The 18,861-nt window shown below is 43.2% G+C and overlaps 1 protein-coding gene across 1 annotated transcript in view; it reads right to left on the reverse strand.

Annotated features, from left to right (window-relative positions):
• The window catches only part of Nmi (N-myc and STAT interactor), a 20,668-nt gene extending 14,640 nt beyond the window's left edge, over positions 1-6,028 (reverse strand). The window contains exon 1 of the mRNA XM_028878370.2: positions 5,754-6,028. The gene's annotated coding sequence lies outside the window, so the exon portion shown is untranslated. The remainder of the gene's footprint in view (positions 1-5,753) is intronic.
• Between the last annotated feature and the right edge of the window lie 12,833 nt (positions 6,029-18,861).

Consider the following 18,861-nt stretch of genomic DNA (forward strand, 5'->3'; position numbering starts at 1 on the left):
TTTCAAAGACTTTGAGAGGTTAAAGTCTCAGCATTCTTGTAAGAGAAACAAACAAAAACATCTATTTTCAACTAAAAATAAAAGACTGGGGAAAAGATTAGCCATGCCTTGGTTTACCCAAAAGGATGTCAGACAAACAGGGTCATGGCATATCCAGAGGATTCTAACTCTGTTCTCCAATAAAAAGAACGAAGAAGCAATGGCTGATTCTAAGTGTGGGACAGGAAATACATAAGATGAGCCTGGAATATCTTGAGGTGACCGGCAATTTTAAGCATCTTTAAAAATAGGACAAGGAAAAAAAAAAAAGCCCCAAGTGAAGAGCTCCTGGTTCCCGAAGCCCCATACAGGAAAATGATGAAGCAAGTATAATACATGGGGGATGCAAACAGGGATTTCCCCAAAACTGTGCTGCAGAAAAAGAAAAGGGGGGGCTAGGAATTACCAACTCATTCCATGAAGCCAGCATCACCCTGATACCAAAACTGGATAGGGGAACACAAAAATAAAAGAAAGAAATCTACAGATCAATGACTAATATCCCTAGTGAACATATATGCTAAAATTCTCAAAAAAGTACTTGCAAAGCAAATTCAAGAGCACATTAACATCCCATATCATGACAAGTTAGTTTCATTAGTTCAACATACATAAACCAATGAACGTGATACAGCATGTAAGTATGTACAGTCAGAAATCACATGACCATTTAATTCAATGTTAGCATAAAGGCCTAAAGAATCTGGTAACAGAAGGAACATGCCTCAGCATATAAAGGTTTTATGCAATAAACCTACAGCCAATGTTACATTAATTGGAGAAGAACTGAAGGTGTTTCCTCAAAAATCTGGAACAAAACAAGGATGCCCACTCTCTCTGTTCCTATTTGTGCTGGAACGTGCTACAGACGAAAGGGATGCAGATATGAAAGGCAGAAGTCAGAGTATCCTTAGCTGCACATAACATGATTCCTTATTAAACACACCCAGAAGACTCCACCGGAAAGCTCCTCCATCTGACTTTAGCAAAATCTCAGGATACAAACTTCAGTAGCTTGCCAGGAGTGTGTACCTTTAATCCCAGCACTCCAGAAGGAGAGGCAAGGAGGATCTCCGTGAGTTAGAGGCCAGCCTACTCTATATAGTAGGTTCTAGATTAGCCAGGGCTACACAGTAAGACCCTATCTTAAAACACACATTTTTTAAAATTCAGCTTTTCTGTATACCAATGACAAATTTGCTAAAGGGAGGAGGAGACAGCAGTTAAAAAATAAATACAAAATACCTAGAAATAAATCCAATTAAGTACAATGAAAACTTTGAAATACTGAATAAAAAGATGAGTGAGATATTTGAATATTGGAAAGACATCTCATGCTCATAGACTGGCAGAGCTAATATTGTGGAAATGATTATGCTATCCCCAGATTCAATGCAAATTTTTACCAGAATTCCACTGACATTCTTCACAGACCAAAAACAAAACAAAATTCCTAGCATTTATGCAAGCGTTAAAGGCCCCAAATAGCCAATGCAATGAAAGGAAAAAGCAGGAGACATCACGAGGCATGTGTGTGGTGGACAGACATGCACACAGGAGATGATTTTTAAAAAAATAGTCAAGGGACCATGAGAGAAGGAAGTGGTCTAAAGGGAGGGCAGATGAGGGCACAGAAAGAGGGCATGGAATATGTTTATATATAAAGAGAACATGTATGCGTGTGTGTGTGTGTGTGTGTGTGTGTGTGTGTGTGTGTGTGTGTTGTTATGAAATCAGAAGGGGGGAGTATTTGAGGAAGGGAGGAATCGGCAAGAGGGACCATGAGGACAGCCAAGGCAGTGAGAGAGCAAATAAAGATAAAGTTCAGTAGCAATGTACAGAAATGTCATCGGGAAACCCTTTTCTTTGCATGTGAAGCAAAAATACATTCAAAATAAATTTTAAAAAAGAGAAGTTTCACGGTGGAGAAACCTGGCAGAAGTGACCAAAATGATAATCAAAATAAATTATAGGCTAAATCAAAATCCTGTAGCTCCTGATAGGATAGGCCAAAAACCCAGCATGACCAAAACTACACAATCTGAATCTAAGCGAGAGGACGCAACAGACGAACTCAATGCCAGACGCAGTCTAGGCTATAATTTCCCTGTTTTCTTCTTCTCCTCCTCCTCCTCCTTCTTCTCCTTCTTCCATCTTCCTCTTCCTCTTCTTCTTCCATCTTCCTCTTCTTCTTCTTCTTCTTTTTTTTTTTTTTTTTTTTTTGGTTTTATGGAGACAGGGTTTCTCTGTGTAGGTTTGCGCCTTTCCTGGAACTCACTTGGTAGCCCAGGCTGGCCTCGAACTCACAAAGATCCGCCTGCTTCTGCCTCCCGAGTGCTGGGATTAAAGGCGTGGGCCACCACCGCCCGGCTCTTCTTCTTTTTTAAGTGAGTTTTTTTTTTTTTTCAAGAAAGATGGGGAAATTTCCAAATTAAAGGAAACTACAGAAACATAACTAAATGCAGTCTATGATTCTCATATTCAGATAAAAGTTAAAATGATTAGAAGGTAGTGAATATTACAATTAATTTCTTGGTTTTTCAGACTGTGCCGTGGTCAAACAGGAACTCCCACCCACCACCCTTTTAGTAAGAACTAGCCACGCAAGCATTCCAGGGTCACAGGTCATCAGGTTGAAGTTTTACTCTCAAATAATCCAGAGAAGGAAGATCATTTTATATTACTTACAACTTTTCTATAAATTTGAGTTTGTTTGAGATACACTGTGTAAAATTATACAGACATATACATGCATCCAAGATGTAGCAGTCTAACTAAAACTTGACACTGACCCTTATTTAAGCAGATCCTTAACTCAGTTCAAGGATCTCTTGAAGGGGCCTTCAGTGCCTCAAACTCCACCAAATGAAATCCTTCAGTTCTTCAAGAGTCACAGCAAACATCCCCAAGGTTCTTGAAGCTTTTTCTGACCTCCCCAGAGGACATTAGTTCTTTATCGCTTATGGGGCATTTTAATAATATGTGTCATTTTCTATGAGAAATCAGTTAATAACTGTATAAAGACTGGGTGCATGGGCATTCCTCCTTGTATCCATCCCAGAAACCTGTATAACCCAGAACTGTGCATGGTGCATTAGGTGTTTTATAGTGGGTGTTTTTTCCTCCCAGGCATATATATATATATATATTCCTCTTACTACATTTCTTAAGAGAGAAATTAACTACAGTTGTTTTTAATACTATTGTTAAAACAATATTCTTTTTTGAAAGATTTATTTATTTATTATGTATACAGTGTTCTGTCTGCATGTGTGCCTGCAGGCCAGAAGAGGGCACCAGATCTCATTACAGATGGTTGTGAGCCATCCTGTGCTTGCTGGGAATTGAACTCAGGACCTCTGAAGAACAGCCAGTGCCCTGAACTGCTGAACCATCTCTCCAGCCCCCAAAACAATATTCTTAAAGGCTCCGGCTGTAGGTGGTCTATTGTAAAACACCCCCAGAATATCTTTATCATCTGAATTTTTTTTCCCTTTCACGCTGTGAGGATCGTATGGTAATTTTTCCCTTTCAAGCAATCTTACAGTAAGCAGAAAAGTGACCCTCTCAAAGAAGTCCATGTTCTGGTTTCCTAAGGATTTGTGAAAACATTACATTATACTTCAGGGGAGACTTAAGGCTGAAAACTGAATTCAGGATGCTGATTATCTGTCTTTAAAATATAGAGAGGGGGAAAGTGCCTGCTGGATAAGCACTTGTACTTCCCATCTTCAGCTCCCACATAGAAAACAAGGTGTGATGTTGTCCTAAAACTCGCTGCTCAGTCAATCTGGCCAATCAGTGAGCTGCAGGTCCAGTGAGGGACCCTGACTCAGAAATTAAGGTGGAGTTAGCCGGGCGGTGGTGGCGCACGCCTTTAATCCCAGCACTCGGGAGGCAGAGGCAGGCGGATCTCTGTGAGTTCGAGGCCAGCCTGGTCTCCAAAGAGAGTTCCAGGAAAGGCGCAAAGCTACACAGAGAAACCCTGTCTCGAGAAAAAAAAAAATAGAAATTAAGGTGGAGCAAGGCAGAAGATGATACCAGACTACCACCTCCCACCTCCACAGGCACATGCTCAGGTATGTATACACACGCACACACACAAAAATTAATAAATAAATAAAATATGGACATCGTCCTGCATTGTGCATGAATACCCCACATAACCCAGAAGGTCCTTTAGAGTTACAGAGGGGACACCACAAGAGCTAGACTGAGATATGAGGCAGAAACATAATCAGAGGAACAGTGCTGGCGCTGACTTTGAAGATGAGGAAGGAATACTGAGCCAAGTAAAGGGGGCAGAGTCCAGAGATCAGTAGCGGGGTCCATCCCAAGAGCTTCCAGAAGACTGGCCATGAAGCTGGGAAAGCTGTTTCCTGGGTTGGTTTCTATGACCTTGTCCCTTGACAAGAAGACAGCGCTCTGCCAGCACCTCTGCTTTACCCAGAGAGACCTGCAGACTCCTATACCTGAAAAGTGTGGGGCTGGAGAGGCGGCTCTGTACTTAACTCTGTTCATCTAGCAGAAGACCCAGGCTCAGTTCCTAGCACCCAAATCAGGCAGCTCACGGGGGACCAGTCCCGACACACACAAGCTCATTGAATTTTTAAATGACACTAAAAATAAGTATTTTTAAACTGAAAAGTGTGTGCATGCATTCATGTGTGTATGAGCCACGGAGGTCATGTAATTTATTATGGCAGTAAATTAAAAAAAAAAAAAAAAAACTCTATTATCTCATCTTCCTAACTGTAGTTACATCACCATGGTGGGCCACACAGAGTGCCTGGCAGCATAAAGAAAGCAAGAAACATAATGTATCCGTGTTGTATAGACCAGAAACATGTCAAAAGCTGAGTAAAATTTCAAGAATTAAAAGATCTAAATTGCGTTTTTTTACAATTTTACAATCAGGTGACACTTTTGAATAAAATAGAATAAGTAGTCTATTTGGGTATAGTGGGACAGGCCTGTGACAGCACAATGTAAACCAAAAGCTGTGTGTGTATGTGTGTGTATGTGTATACATGAATATATGTATACGAATATGAATACACACACACACACACACACACACACACACACACACACACACACATTTTCATTGCTGGCAGCAGTTAAGAGTTTACAGACAGAAGAAAGCTGGGAAACAAGTCAGAACAGAACAGAAAGTGGACTGGTTCAAGGTTACATTCTTCGCAAAACGGCGCCAGGGAGATAGAAACAAACTGGCTGGTGACCGTCTAGGTGCTTTTTGTAGGGATTAAAGCAGAGGTGATTTCATTCTCTTGCCCAGTGGAACTGCTTTCCCTCCCTCTGGGTTGGTCAGGACACATGAAAAGTTCCCTTCAGGAGCACACAAGTTAGCCTGGTCACCTCCGGTGCAGGAGTCATCTTAGCTCAAACCAGTGGCTCCTATAATTTTTTTTTTTTTTAATATCCTTCCATTAACGTCTCCTTTCAAAACAAAAATCTTACATATTCTGAAAAAGTGAGGCATGACTACAGAGCTCAACGTCCACCAGGGAAAATAATCTTCTTAAGAAATCCATTTTCCTAAGAACACTCATTTTAAGTTTCCTTTTCCCGGGAGGGCAAAGCACTGCCAGGCCCGCGCAGCGCCCCCGGATCCGGAGCTCCGCGATGATGACGCCGCCCACCACGAGTGGAGCGTCCTGGACTGCGGGGTACCAAACAGGCTGAGCACTCACCTGCTCCACCGCGCAGCTCCGGGAAACCGGCGTTTAGAACCGAACCCCAACACGACCACACAACCCTGTCCTCTGCGCCCAGCAGCGCTCAGTCGCCGGCAGCTTTCGCTTTCGATTATTTTAAAAACAGGATGCTTCAGTTTCGAGTCCTGCGGACTTTGTTCCGGTCGCCATTGCTGATGTTGCTATATCGGCACGAATTCCAAGACATGCTTTGAAAAGCGTATTTCGGTGTGCATTACGCGGAACACACTGGTGAAAAACTGGATAGCAACTAAAGTCGAGACAGAGCTCTCTATCCAAAACCTAAAGCTCACCGTAATTTCCTAGAAGGCTGCAAAGTTTGACGCCAGCAGAAGACTGGCCATGAAGCTGGGAAAGCTGTTTCCTGGGTTGGTTTCTATGACCTTGTCCCTTGAAAGTTTTCTGCTAATCTTTGTTTATGTTGTCAAAATTTTGTAAACAAACCCTTCACTAGATGTGAACTTTCCCTTTGCCGGAAAAATATCTGGCTTCTATCAAGAACGGTAGTGTTTCCTGATCCTACACCAAGAATCAAACACTCTACAGCTGACCCGCTCATAAGTACAGAGTCGTGGAGGGCAGCAAAAAGATCTCATTGTCTTCTAGGCTGTGGCGTCCTATAGCTGTGCAGAGTAACCAATAACTCGGTCTAAAATAACACATTGGCAGAATGAAAATCCTTTCCATCAAGAGCTCTGATGGGACCCTGTTTACGGTGACACCAGAGCTACATAGTGAGACCCTGTCTTTAAGAAAGAAAGAAAAAATGAGGGATCAGGGTTTCTTTTATGTTGTCAGTCCAGTTAGGAGTTACAAAAGGTCTGTGTACTGCTTAGGTAATTTTAATTTCCCGCTGAATTTTAGCTGGAGCATGAATTTGTTCATGAGAACTTGTAAGAGGCCGTTGGATTGGACTGAGTTTGTGCATTAGGCCAACAAATCAGGGCAAAAGGGAAGTCACTCATGCTGAAATCCCAGGTCGTGGAGAAGAAAGTTATCCTTCCAATAAGTCAGATGAGAAATTATGCAAATCCCTAAACAAGCCAGTTTTACACGGCAGAATAATAGCTGTAACCTTTACAACACAAGAACTTCCAAATAGCCTTTTGGAGGCTGGAGAGATGGCTCAGTGGTTAAGGGCATTTATTTCTTTTACAGGGAAACTGGGTTCAAGTCACAGCCCCTACATGGCTGGTCCTGTACAACCTGCTGTCCCTCCAGTTCCAGAGGATGAACGCCCTCTTCTGGCCTCTGTGGACACACAAGTGATGCGGATACACACAGACAAAACACTCATACACATTAAATAAAAATAAACATAAAAGTGTGTTTTTTAACAGCCTACTTGTTTGTGTGTGAGGTTTACATTCTTCAGCTCCCCCCTCGTTTTTGACCTATAAAACTATTATCTACCCAATTCATCAGATTCTGATTCTAGAGTTACAATTAAAGAGTCAACTTGGTTATTTTTTTTTTTTTTTTTTTTTTCGACACAGGGTTTCTCTGTGTAGCTTTGCGCCTTTCCTGGGACTCACTTGGTAGCCCAGGCTGGCCTCGAACTCACAGAGATCCGCCTGGCTCTGCCTCCCGAGTGCTGGGATTAAAGGCGTGCGCCACCACCGCCCGGCTTCAACTTGGTTATTTTAAATTGGAATTTTCATCTTTTGCCAACCATGGGTTATTAGTTCAATACAATTTTCTTCTTGTTTAATTTTATTTTATTTTTGGAAGGAGATACTAGGAGACCTAACAATGACTGGAGATGAGCTGGTGTAGTATAGACTTAGAGAGAAGCAAAGGGAGGGGTAGAGAGGAAGGCTTTTCAGATACCAGCATCCTCTGTTGTAGTTGTTGTGGGGGGGGCGGGGCAGGTGCCCCTAGAGCTTCTGGATGATTCCCCTGTCATCCCTCCCATCTCACAGTAGGAGTACCAGAAGTACAGGTGTAAGTGGGTTACTGAATGGGGCTTTTCTATGTGGCTATTTTCTGGAAGGGAACTGGTCATCAAGCTTACCAGACAAACACTTTTACCTGCTTAGGGATCTCTCTGGCCTCCTAACATCCTTTGGTTATTGTTTTGTTTTCTTTTTATTAATTTTTAATGACATACAAAGAAATGGATTTCATTGTGACATTTTATATCTATATATAAAGGTAAATGTACACCTGTGCATTATGCTTTGATCTTATCCTCCCCCTTTCCTCGTCTCTATCCCCATCCCTCTTCCCCTCTTGCTGATCTCTTTCTTCTCCTGTAATAACTCCCCAACTGCTCTCATGATGCATATATTCTATTTTTCTATTTTGTTTTTGTTTAAGCTGGTCTAGAACTCACAACCTTCCTGCCTTGGCATCTCTAGTCCTGGGATTACAAGCCCACCACCAGGCCCACCTGGGATCCTGTCATTCTAAAACTGAATCATATGCTAGCACTTTGAATTCAGCTTGACATTTAGGCAGGCACTCTGCAAAGCACGGTCTATAAAGACAAATATTCAACCCTTGCACATTAATATTAGTTACTGTAATTGCTAAAATTACATTTTTTTTTTTTTTTTTGGTTTTTCGAGACAGGGTTTCTCTGTGTAGCTTTGCGCCTTTCCTGGAGCTCACTTGGTAGCCCAGGCTGGCCTCGAACTCACAGAGATCCGCCTGGCTCTGCCTCCCGAGTGCTGGGATTAAAGGCGTGCGCCACCAACGCCCGGCCTAAAATTACATATTTTAGCATTACCTATTTGTCTTAGTTAGGGTTACTATTGCTGTGAAGAGACACCACGACCACAGCAATTTTTAGAAAATATTTAATTGAGGTGGTGGCTTAAGGTTTAGCTCATTATCATCATGGCAGGGAGCATGGAGGCATGCAGGCAGACATGGTGCTGGAGAAGGAACTAAGAGTCCTACATCTTGCAGGTAACAGAAAGTCAACTGTGACACTGGGCTTGAGCCTCCCACAATGTCACACTCCTTCCAACAAAGCCACACCTCCTTATAGTGCCACTCCTTATGAGCTTATGGGGGCCAATTACATTCAAACTACCACAGTATTACATATTATAAAAATTCCTTGGAATTCCATGAATCTCTTTATTTTGCCAACAACTGTATAAGACTTAAGTCTTATCCCTACAGGTAAAGAAACCAAAGTATAAAGAGATGCTCTGAAATCAAGCGGCCACACAAAGTACCTCTGATAGCATGCTCTTCTCTCAACCACAGAACTATTGTCTACAAGTTGTATTCTCTGTTTAAAGGAGATTCTTTCTTTATATATGATTAGGAAATGCTACATGTTGGGTGGGCTTATAGACAGTCATTATGTCCACCAGCACAATGAGAATCTGAGAGGCACTACAGGGAAAAATTAAGTACATATTAAATTTTTTAACTTTAAGCTGGACATGGTGGTGCATACCTTTAACCCCAGGAAGCAGAAGCCGGCAGATCTCTGTAAGTTTTAGGCTAACCTGGTCTGCATAGTAAATTCTAGGGCAGCCAGGGATACTCGGTGAGACACTGTCTCAAAGATAATTATAACAATAAGTTTACTTTATTCAACCTGAAATTTGGCAGACTAATATAGTCAATCATTATTATCAAAAACCAGGCATTAAAAACTTAGATAACTTTTTATCAATTTCTTTTTGCAGTGCCAGAGATCAAACCCAGGGCCTTACAAGCACCAAACAAATTCTCTGCCACTGAACTACATCCATAGCCCCAAAATCTTGGGGGAATTTGTAATGGAGGATTTGAATAAGCCTTATCACATTCCACCAGCTAATGTACAAAGCTGTTGGTTTCTACCATGCACTCATTGAATACAATGGCTGTAGCTTGAGTATCACAGGAAAATCTCACAGACATAAGATGAACATTCTGCAACACCCTTTTGTCCCTCACCAAATAGAATAAACTCTATGTTACAGTCCTAGAGAAGTCCCACAAAAGACCACCAGACATGTATGCAATCAACAAGAGCATTTATTATCTCAAGAGTAAGAGTTCCAGCATGCTGGTGCCACACATCTGACACAAAGGCAAAGTGATGACCCTGAGAGAAGCTAGCAGGCTCCTTTTATACACAGCTTAAGGAATTCTAGAACCAGTTAGGTCTACGATTGGCTTAAGCAAGTGACAACTATGTTAATACATTTCTAATTGGCTAGTACTATAGATTTACCATCTTTGGGCAAGTTTGGTCAAGTTCCAAGGTAGGATAGAGGATTTGTCCATATTTGGTCATTGCCTTGAGATATTGTAGGGGATGACCCAGGCTTGGTACATGCTATCTCCCTCATCTCTGCTGTCAGGGGCATTGAAGATTAATTGTCCATTGTTGATGATTCTTTCAGAAATTGCTTGCTGCTCAATCTCAGGAAACTGAAACTGGGGCCTGATCTCTGACAGAAGACTGAGCATCTATTTTGCTTTCTCAGTCTCCCCATAACTACAGAGAGGGAGCGGGGTCCATACAGTGTAATGTGTGCTATGCAGAGGTGAGAGACCAGGAAGAGTAGAAGACAAGGCAGCAAGGAGGTCAGAGAGTTTCCCTTTCAGAAGAGATAAAAACCATATTGGACTGAAATAAATGATCAAGAGAAAAATCCTAAAAGCACATACAACGAACGGACTGAATATTTGCATAACCTGAAATTCATATCTTGAAATTCTAACTCCCAAGGTGGTAGGATTAGGTGTTAGGGTCCGAAGAACATCCTACAAAAGACCACCACTCACATATGCAAAAGCAAGAGCATTATTTCTCAAGAGAAGAATTCCTGCATGCAAGGGTCAGCCATAAAACAAAATGGCAATGACCCCCAGAGAAGCTTGCAGGCTCCTTTTATAGACAGCCAGGAAAGGATTAGGTCATCCTAAACATGATTGGCCAAGCAAGCAGCAGCCACACTAATATGTTTCTGATTGGCTGGGGCTGGAAATGCTGAATCATGCCTGGTGTGCAATAAATCACAGAAGTATAGAGAGAAATATTTATTTAATAATAATAATAAAGAAATGACAAGTTTCATCTTATTAAGTCCTTCCTGAGCCATGGATATATACTCACAAGCAGTCAGTCAGAAAATTCTCTGTTGTTAAAGTATATGGAGGATGAAGTATCGTTGTTGACTGTAAAGGGGAACAACTGAGTCTCACAAACTCAAGGCTCAAAATAAACAGCAGCTAATATCCAAGCTCATGTGATATCGGGTACTGTCTTAGAGTTTCTATTGCTGTGAAAAGACACCATGTCCATGGCAAATTATAGCAAGAATGCTAATTGGTCTTAATAATAAAAACCTGGAGTCAGATTGCAGGGTAAATGCTGAAAGATCAGAGAAGTAAAGCAGCAGCCGCCATCACCTCTTACCTCCCTGACTCCTCAGACCAAAAGGGGGCAAGCTTCTGTCTCTGCCCTCCTTATAGTCCTCTCTCCACCTAGCCATATCACTTCCTGTCTGTCTGTACAGACCTCCAGACCTCTTTGGTTAACTAATGGCTTAGAACACAAACAAAATATCACCACAGCAACTCTTAAAAAGAAAAACACTTAACTGAGGCTGGCTTACAGTTTCAGAGGTTTAGTCCATTATACTATCTTCATGGCAGGAGGCATGGCAACGTACAGGCAGACATGGCGCTGGAGAAGGAGCAGAGAGTTCTACATCTTAATCCATAGGCAACAGAAAATGAACTGTCTCACTGAATGTGGCTTGAACATATTATGAGACCTTAAAGCCCACCTCCGCAGTGACACATTTCCTCCAATAAAGCCACACCTACTCTAAGGAGGCCACTCCCCAATAGTGCTTGAGCATTCAAACACATGAGTCCATTGGGGCCGTTCCTATTCAGACCACCTCAGGTACTAAGCTTCATGTGATATCAAGTGCTAAGCCTCATATTATGTTTTTAAAACAACTCTAGGCTGGAAACTCAGCTTAGATGTAGAGTACTTTCCTAGTACATATAAGGTTTGATTCCCATGCCTGAAAAAAAACAAAACAAAAAACACCTATAAGAAGAAATCAAGGAGCCGGGCGGTGGTGGCACAAGCCTTTAATCCCAGCACTCAAGAGGCAGAGGCAGGCCAATCTCTATGAGTTTGAGGCCAGCCTGGGCTACAGAATGAGTTGCAGAAAAGGCACCAAAGCTACACAGAGAAACCCTGTCTTGAAAAACCAAAAAGAAAAAGAAAGAAAGAAATCAAGGGCATCTGTTGCTGAAGTTGTCCTGCTCTGCCGAGCATGCCCAGTGCCCTGAGTTTGATACACACACACCTACAATCTTAGCACTCAAAAGGTAGAAGCAAGAAGGTCTGAAGTTGGAGGTTCAGCCTGGGCTAACTGACACACTGGCTCCAAGAAACAGGGGAAAAATAAAAAGTATTAAGTTCTTATTTTTTTACTGCCAAAAAATCCCAAGTGAGAAACAATCAAATAAAACATTCAAATTAATCATTGCAGCTTTTCAATGAGTTGAAAAAAATAATGGTGATGGCGGCTAAAGAAATATTAGAGGAACTTGTTCTGTTGGACAGTCTTCAGTTTTCTTTTCTTTCTTTCTTTCTTTCTTTTTTTTTTTAAGATTTTGTCATTTGTTTTTGCCTAAGGGGCTGTATGAGGCATTCTAGAAATTGTCAAGAGACCTTATTTGGGTTGGTGTTAGAAAAATTGTTTCTGATTATTTCCCCATCTTGAACAGTACTTGCAAGAGATATTAAATGGTTTCAGCCAAGAAAGTCACTCATCAGTTCAGACTGTTAAAAACAGAAGAAAGAAATACCTCAACTTTATCACCTGAATTGGATTTGTTTTCTAGTTGGTCTCCATAAGCCTTCTTTGTATGTAAAAATGTTGTTTTTAATAATTCATACTTTAATATACTTATGTTTGTTTTCTTTCAAGTGTGTGTCGTGGTTTCAAGAAAAGGAAACAATGTATCTGTTTGCAAGAAGACATCTATCTGTACAGCATTCTTCTCTGACTTCAGTATCCAGACAACTGGAGACACTTGGTAAAGTATATATTGGGATCTTGGAGAGTCTTCAAGTCCAAGGTTCCCAGATAGTCTGGATAGTGCTGGATTTTGGACTGCCCGGAAACTGGCTATGTCTCACTGAAGCAAAGAACTAGAGGAAATAGCCCTTCCATGGGACAAGCGTAAGCTAGTGCTACAGCCTTGGAGGGAAAGGTATCCTGACTTATCTGAAGCCAGGCTATACCTAGAGCCACAATAGGACAGCTCTGGAGGCTGGAGCTGCAATAGAACAGCTCAACCCTGGAGGGAGAGGGATCCTGACTTGTCTGGAAGCCAGGCTATACCTGAAGCTGGGGTGTAGTGGGGGATGATCTCCCCACAAGATATAACAATCTTGCTCCTCTCCTAGGAGAAAGCCCTTACATCTGAGCTGTGCTCCACCTTCCTCCCCTTAAGGGGGCTTCCCAGCAGAGCTCTGCTTCTTCTCTCCAGCCCAAGATGTTGCTCACTCTGCTAAAGGGGAAATCCCTGCAGAAATGCAGCAATCTCCTCTGGCTTTGAGTAAAAGTTGTTACTTTTTTCTGCTCCATCTTGCTCAGGCCCCTAAGGAAACATGTCTGCAAGGTTTTTTCCTGCAGAGTTTCATAAGGGACATCTCAGCAAGATTCTCCTGTTCTGTGCCTGTGAATGAAGATCTTCACCCAAGACTCTTGAGAAAGAGATTTATTTGGGAAGGAGGAGCCCAGAAGAGTGGCTTCCTCTACCAGGGTGAGAAAGGATAGCCCACAACTGAACAGGCAAAGTGGTTTATATAGGGCTTCTTAGAGGCGGGGTTTCTCTAGGAAGATTTTCCGCTCAGGGATTCCTTAGTTTTCCTGCTCAGGGATTGGTTAGTTTTGTTGGTCAGGGAAAGAGATGGCTCTGATTTCAGCGCCAAACTGTGTTTCTTTCACTGGTCCTTTTTAGTCTTTTGGCTCTAATTTTAGTGCCAGGGCGTATTTCTTTTACTGGCTCTGATTTTAGGGACAAAATATGTGTCTTTGGCACTGGTTTCAGGGTCAGAGTACAGTTTCTTGGGTTCTGAGTTCAGAGATAAAACGATTATTTCCCTGGCTCAGGTCTCAGATGCAGGGTGGGTTTCTTTCACTAGCTCTGGTTTCAGGGCCAGGGTGGGTTTCTTTGGCTGGCTCCTTTTCCTTACAAAGAGTTTGTTTGAAGTCTGCCTTGTTTTGGTCAGGAAGCCCAGGGCTTTCTTCCTGTTGACCAGCCTGGAAGGTGGTGGATCCATCAGGGGGAAGTGGGGAATTTCTAGGAGCCTGTGATGCCCTTTTCCTGAGGAAAGAACAGCATCTACCCTCATTTCCTGTGGCCTCTCCTGCAGAGCACACCGGCTCCTTGACTGTGTTTGGGCTGACATTATGGCTACTCTGTGCCAGAAAGGAAGGAATAAACTATGGGGGTGAATGGGTCACAATGACAAAAGAGTTGAAAGAGGAAGTAGGGAGAAGCCAGGGAAAAATAGAACATGACTATGTGTCTTAGAACTTAAAAAGAATATTCTTTTCTCTTTGATTAATTATTCATTCCCATTGATTCTGAGCAGCTTGCCCTAGTGTGCAGTGTGACAGAATGAAATGATCTCACACACAGGGCTCGTTTTAATAACATGATATCTGCATGGGGCAGTTTGATGATGTTTGATATTAAAAACCAGTGTTAATTTATCCCTCTCGGGGCTTAAACTCCTCCAGGGAAATTATAAATAAAAACAAACTTCATCCCCAATGAAAATAAAACACAAAGGTACTCTTTCAGATATTATCTCTTGCTGACCGTATAAACTGAAATGAAAACAATATTGCCTTTGGGGACGTTTGACCTCCACTGTTTTTCAACCTTTTGAAGAATAAGAGCTCAGACTCTGGTGCCAGTACTTCGAGTTTTCTCAGGTGGATGACCAAACACACCCAGGAAGTTGGCTTGGCACAGAAATTGTGTCACCTTCAAATGCCAGGTGAACTGAGGTGGGTGAACTTGAACATGTGAAATGAGTTTGACATCCCACTGAAGCTCAACAGAGCTTGCACTGGCCACTGTATCCTTGCATCTTTCCGAAAGTCGGTTTTTCTGTGTCCTCAAACAGGAATGTCTTCATTTTATCACTGTGACAAAATACCTGAGAAAATCAGCTTCAGCAGGGACATGAGGTTGACGTTTCCTCATAGTTCAGAGGCTTCAGTCCACGGTCAATTGATCACATTGCCTTTTGGCCTCCTGCAAGGCAAGACTTCCTGGTGGAGAGCATGCAGCAAAGGGGACCACTTCCTCCAAGCTGATACTCACAGAGAAAGGAAGGGTCCTGGGTCCCAATGTAATAATGTTCATCTAACAAACATAGGGTGTTATGAAGACTTTATCTTATTTTATTATTTTCATCGTGTGTGTGTGTGTGTGTGTGTGTGTGTGTGTGTGTGTGTGTGTGTGTAGGAAGTGCAGGCGTGTGCCATGGCACTCATGTAGAAGTCAGAGGAGAACCATCAGGAATGGGTTCTTTCCAACCCTTAAACTGAGGGTTCTGGAGACTGAATTTGGGGCTCTAGTTTTGCAAGGCAAGCTCTTTTAGCCACAGAGCTGGCTCTGTTTCCTTAGGATTTGTGACCTAACATGGGGGCTGAAGAAGTCCCTCCATGAGGCAGCATCTGCCTGAGGGGCGGGTGCAGGGCAGTGAATCTGCACCCCAGCACAGCACAAAGCAGACACCCTGTGAACAGTGCAGAATTAGACACTCGCATGCTGTCTCTCCAGGTTGAAGCTGTGATTGGAAGAGCTGAAATGGGTGGATGGTGTCCCTGAGAAAATAACTAGATGACCTAATGTAGTTGGGGATCTGAGTCAGCTCCCACGGTGCACTGCACAGGCCTCCTGGTGTGCACTGTCCTTGTGCAATGTGGCTCGGGAAGGCTTCTCGGCTGCCAAGACCTGACTTGGTTAGCTGCTGGTCGGGAATTGAGTAAGCCAAATAACACATCTGAGATCCACTCCCTCCCCCACCGTGGATCACTGGAGCAGGTATTTTTCCAGTCTTGTCCATACATCCTGCCACCTTGTCATCACCTGGATCAGCAGTGCTATTTCCCTGCTTTCCGTGGAGCCTCTGCATGGCCACTAACCCAATCTGCCCTCCTCCCAAGAGCAATGTGACCTGATGGCCCAGCTTTCTTAAGAAACAGCCGGGGAGTCTCGCTCAATGTCATTTCATTGCTGGTGTCACAGGCAGCGCCCTTTGTCCCCACACCCTCTGACATCAAAATCCGTGGCTGATGGTTTCATCCCCACAGAGCTTTCCACGGTGGCTAATTTACATCTGGCATCTACCCTGCCGATGAGTCCCTTTTTCCCTTCATCCTGCCCACCCTGCCCCATTATTCTTGTACAAACGCTGCTTTCACCATGTCATTCCACATGCTAACCACTTACAGATGGCACCCAGTGTATGAAGTCCAAACCACAGAGTGTTCAGCATGTGCTTTCCCCAGTCCCAAGTACCTCTGTCACCATGGCTGGCTGGCTACATTTGTCCTTCTTGTATCATCCATCACTCCCTTTCTCCACATCCAACTGAGGTGGCTAGCTCCCAGCTCCAGAACGAACAAGGCCCCTTCTTCCTCACACCTTGTTTGAGGCACTCCCTCTGCCCTTTATGAACCTCAGCAAACACTCTCGGGCAAGTGAGCTCTCAACAGACATCCATAAAATGCTTTGTTTATAGTGGTGATGACCCAGCATCCCGTCAGCCCAGCAGGATGGTGCTATCTGGCCAGGCATGGTGGCTCATGCCTAGAATTTCTGATATAAGCAGGCAGAGGCAGGAGAATTTCTATGAGTTTGAAGCCCTCTTATGCTGCATCGTGACTTCTAGGCCTACCCAAACAATGCCTCAGTCAGTGAGCTAGAGCATGGCCTCAGAGAACACTTTCCAGACACTGGGCATGAGCCCATGTCAGACAATACACATTCACTTCACTCACTCCCTACACTATGTATTTTGCTTCCCCACCCCCCACCTTGGTTTTGGAAGGTGGTAGTGGTGGTGAGATCTCATTCTGTAATCGGTCTGACCTGAAACTCACCCTGTAGCCTATGCTTGCCTCAAGCTTGTAGTGATCCTCCTGCTTCAGCCTCCCAATGCTAGGATTAGAGGGGTGAACCACTACAGGAAGCCCTTATTCTTTACTTCTTAACCAAGATTAAGTAAATAACTAAAAGCTACAGCTGTCCCAGTGAGGTCATCCAGAATCACTGAGGAGATGCATGGATCACATCACTCATCGCTGAGACAAAACAGCAGAGCCCAGCAGCTTTCAGAGCAGAGGGCTTGTTATGACTTAGAGTTCAAGGACACGGTCCATTGTGAAGGGGAAGTCAGGGTGGCAAAGCATGACAGGTGGTGCCGGTGGTGGGTGGCCTCTGGATACCAAAGTCAGGAAGCAGAGAGTGATGAGGGCAGGCATCCTCCACACTTTCTCCTTTTCATTCACCTCAGGACTGCAGCCCATAGGGTGGGTTTTCCATGTTGAATTGCACCCTTGCTGACACACCAAGCCATGTGTTGCCATGGTGACTCTAAATCCTGTCAAGTGCACAATGAAGGTTTCCTATCCACAGAAGACAAGAATGTGGCATTCTTGAGACTCTGAAGCAAGCCATGGATTCCCTTCCTAGAAATAAGCCACAAATACACAAAACTGCCTGAAATACCAGATATCTTGCTTATCCCTGTGCCATCCACAGACTTTTGGAACCTAAGCTAAGAACCCTGGCTTGAGTAGCGTTTTGCAACACTAAAACACTTACTGGAGCTGACTTTAATATTAGTGTGGTTGCAGTAAGGGGACACTGTAGGAGAACGACCCCTCGGAGCAACTACTACATCTAAGTAGTTGTCTCTTGGCTTCACTTTAGAGACAGAAAAGCAGCAAGATCCAGGCACTGGCCATGGCCACTCTCTCCCCTAGAATGCCATGTTGCTATCTGAGGGTTCCAGCTCAGCAACTATTACCAGCTCTCCTCACAGATGCCAAATGACAAATGCCAGTAATGACCCAGAGCCAGCCCACCTTGGTCTGGTTGACCTAACTCATTTACACAGTAAAGTGCGGAGTGGTTGATGTCTAGGGGGAGGATTTATTAAAATGCAACAACAATTTTGTCTCAGACAGGAGGTGTTTCATCAGAGAAGGCAGCCTTACTATGTAAACTCAAGTTTTAGACCTCATACATAAAATAGTGAGATCATCACCACCGAAGTCTGTAGAATCGACTCACACTGAGTTACTCGGATGAGTCACAGAAATGGGACCTCCATCCACTCCCAGAGGCAGTCAAAAGGCTTCTTTGTAATTGACTTTGTTCTGGAAAAAAGGAGAGAACTTATTTACAGGGAAATTTCTCTTCCATGGTGCAAACATGAAAGAATAGAAAAATGACACTTTCTCAGATTTCATTCTGATTGGCTTCACTACTTGAGAAAATGGTTTATGTTTTTAATCTTTGGATTGGCATCCACGGTTTGAAACTTTTTGGAGCCTGCTACTATGATGAAGATGTTATTGAGGAGAACTCCAGAAGAAAACAAGAAAAATTAGCTCAATGTGTGCTTATGAAGATTACAGCCTATTTATGCTTTGGGGGGTATAAATCAAAGTAATATTACAAGGAGGCACACAAAAACGTCACTGTCTTCCAGAAAATCACCGAAGAGATTGCATCAGTCTGCTGACACGTAGGAGAGGGTGTATAAGTTGGGGCTGTGACTCAGAGGCAATCCCATTGTATCTATTGTGACAACAGTGATAACATACCCAAGTGTCTGGAAGGGAGAAAGTTCTCTCTACGTCACTATGCATGCTGTAGTGCCCATTCTTACACAAAGACAGATCTCACCAAAAATACTGTCATGGCTCAGGGGGCTCAGGTACAACAGGAAAAGAAGAAAGCTAAGAGAAGCATCTTCTCTGAGTCTTCCCTGCAGCTAATTGACACCATGCCCTCAGAAACAAGGTGCTGGCTGCAGAGATGGGCGAAGAAGGAAGGACAAGAA

Source organism: Peromyscus leucopus, chromosome 4 (assembly GCF_004664715.2).
Source record: "Peromyscus leucopus breed LL Stock chromosome 4, UCI_PerLeu_2.1, whole genome shotgun sequence".
Taxonomy (NCBI): Eukaryota; Metazoa; Chordata; class Mammalia; order Rodentia; family Cricetidae; genus Peromyscus; species Peromyscus leucopus.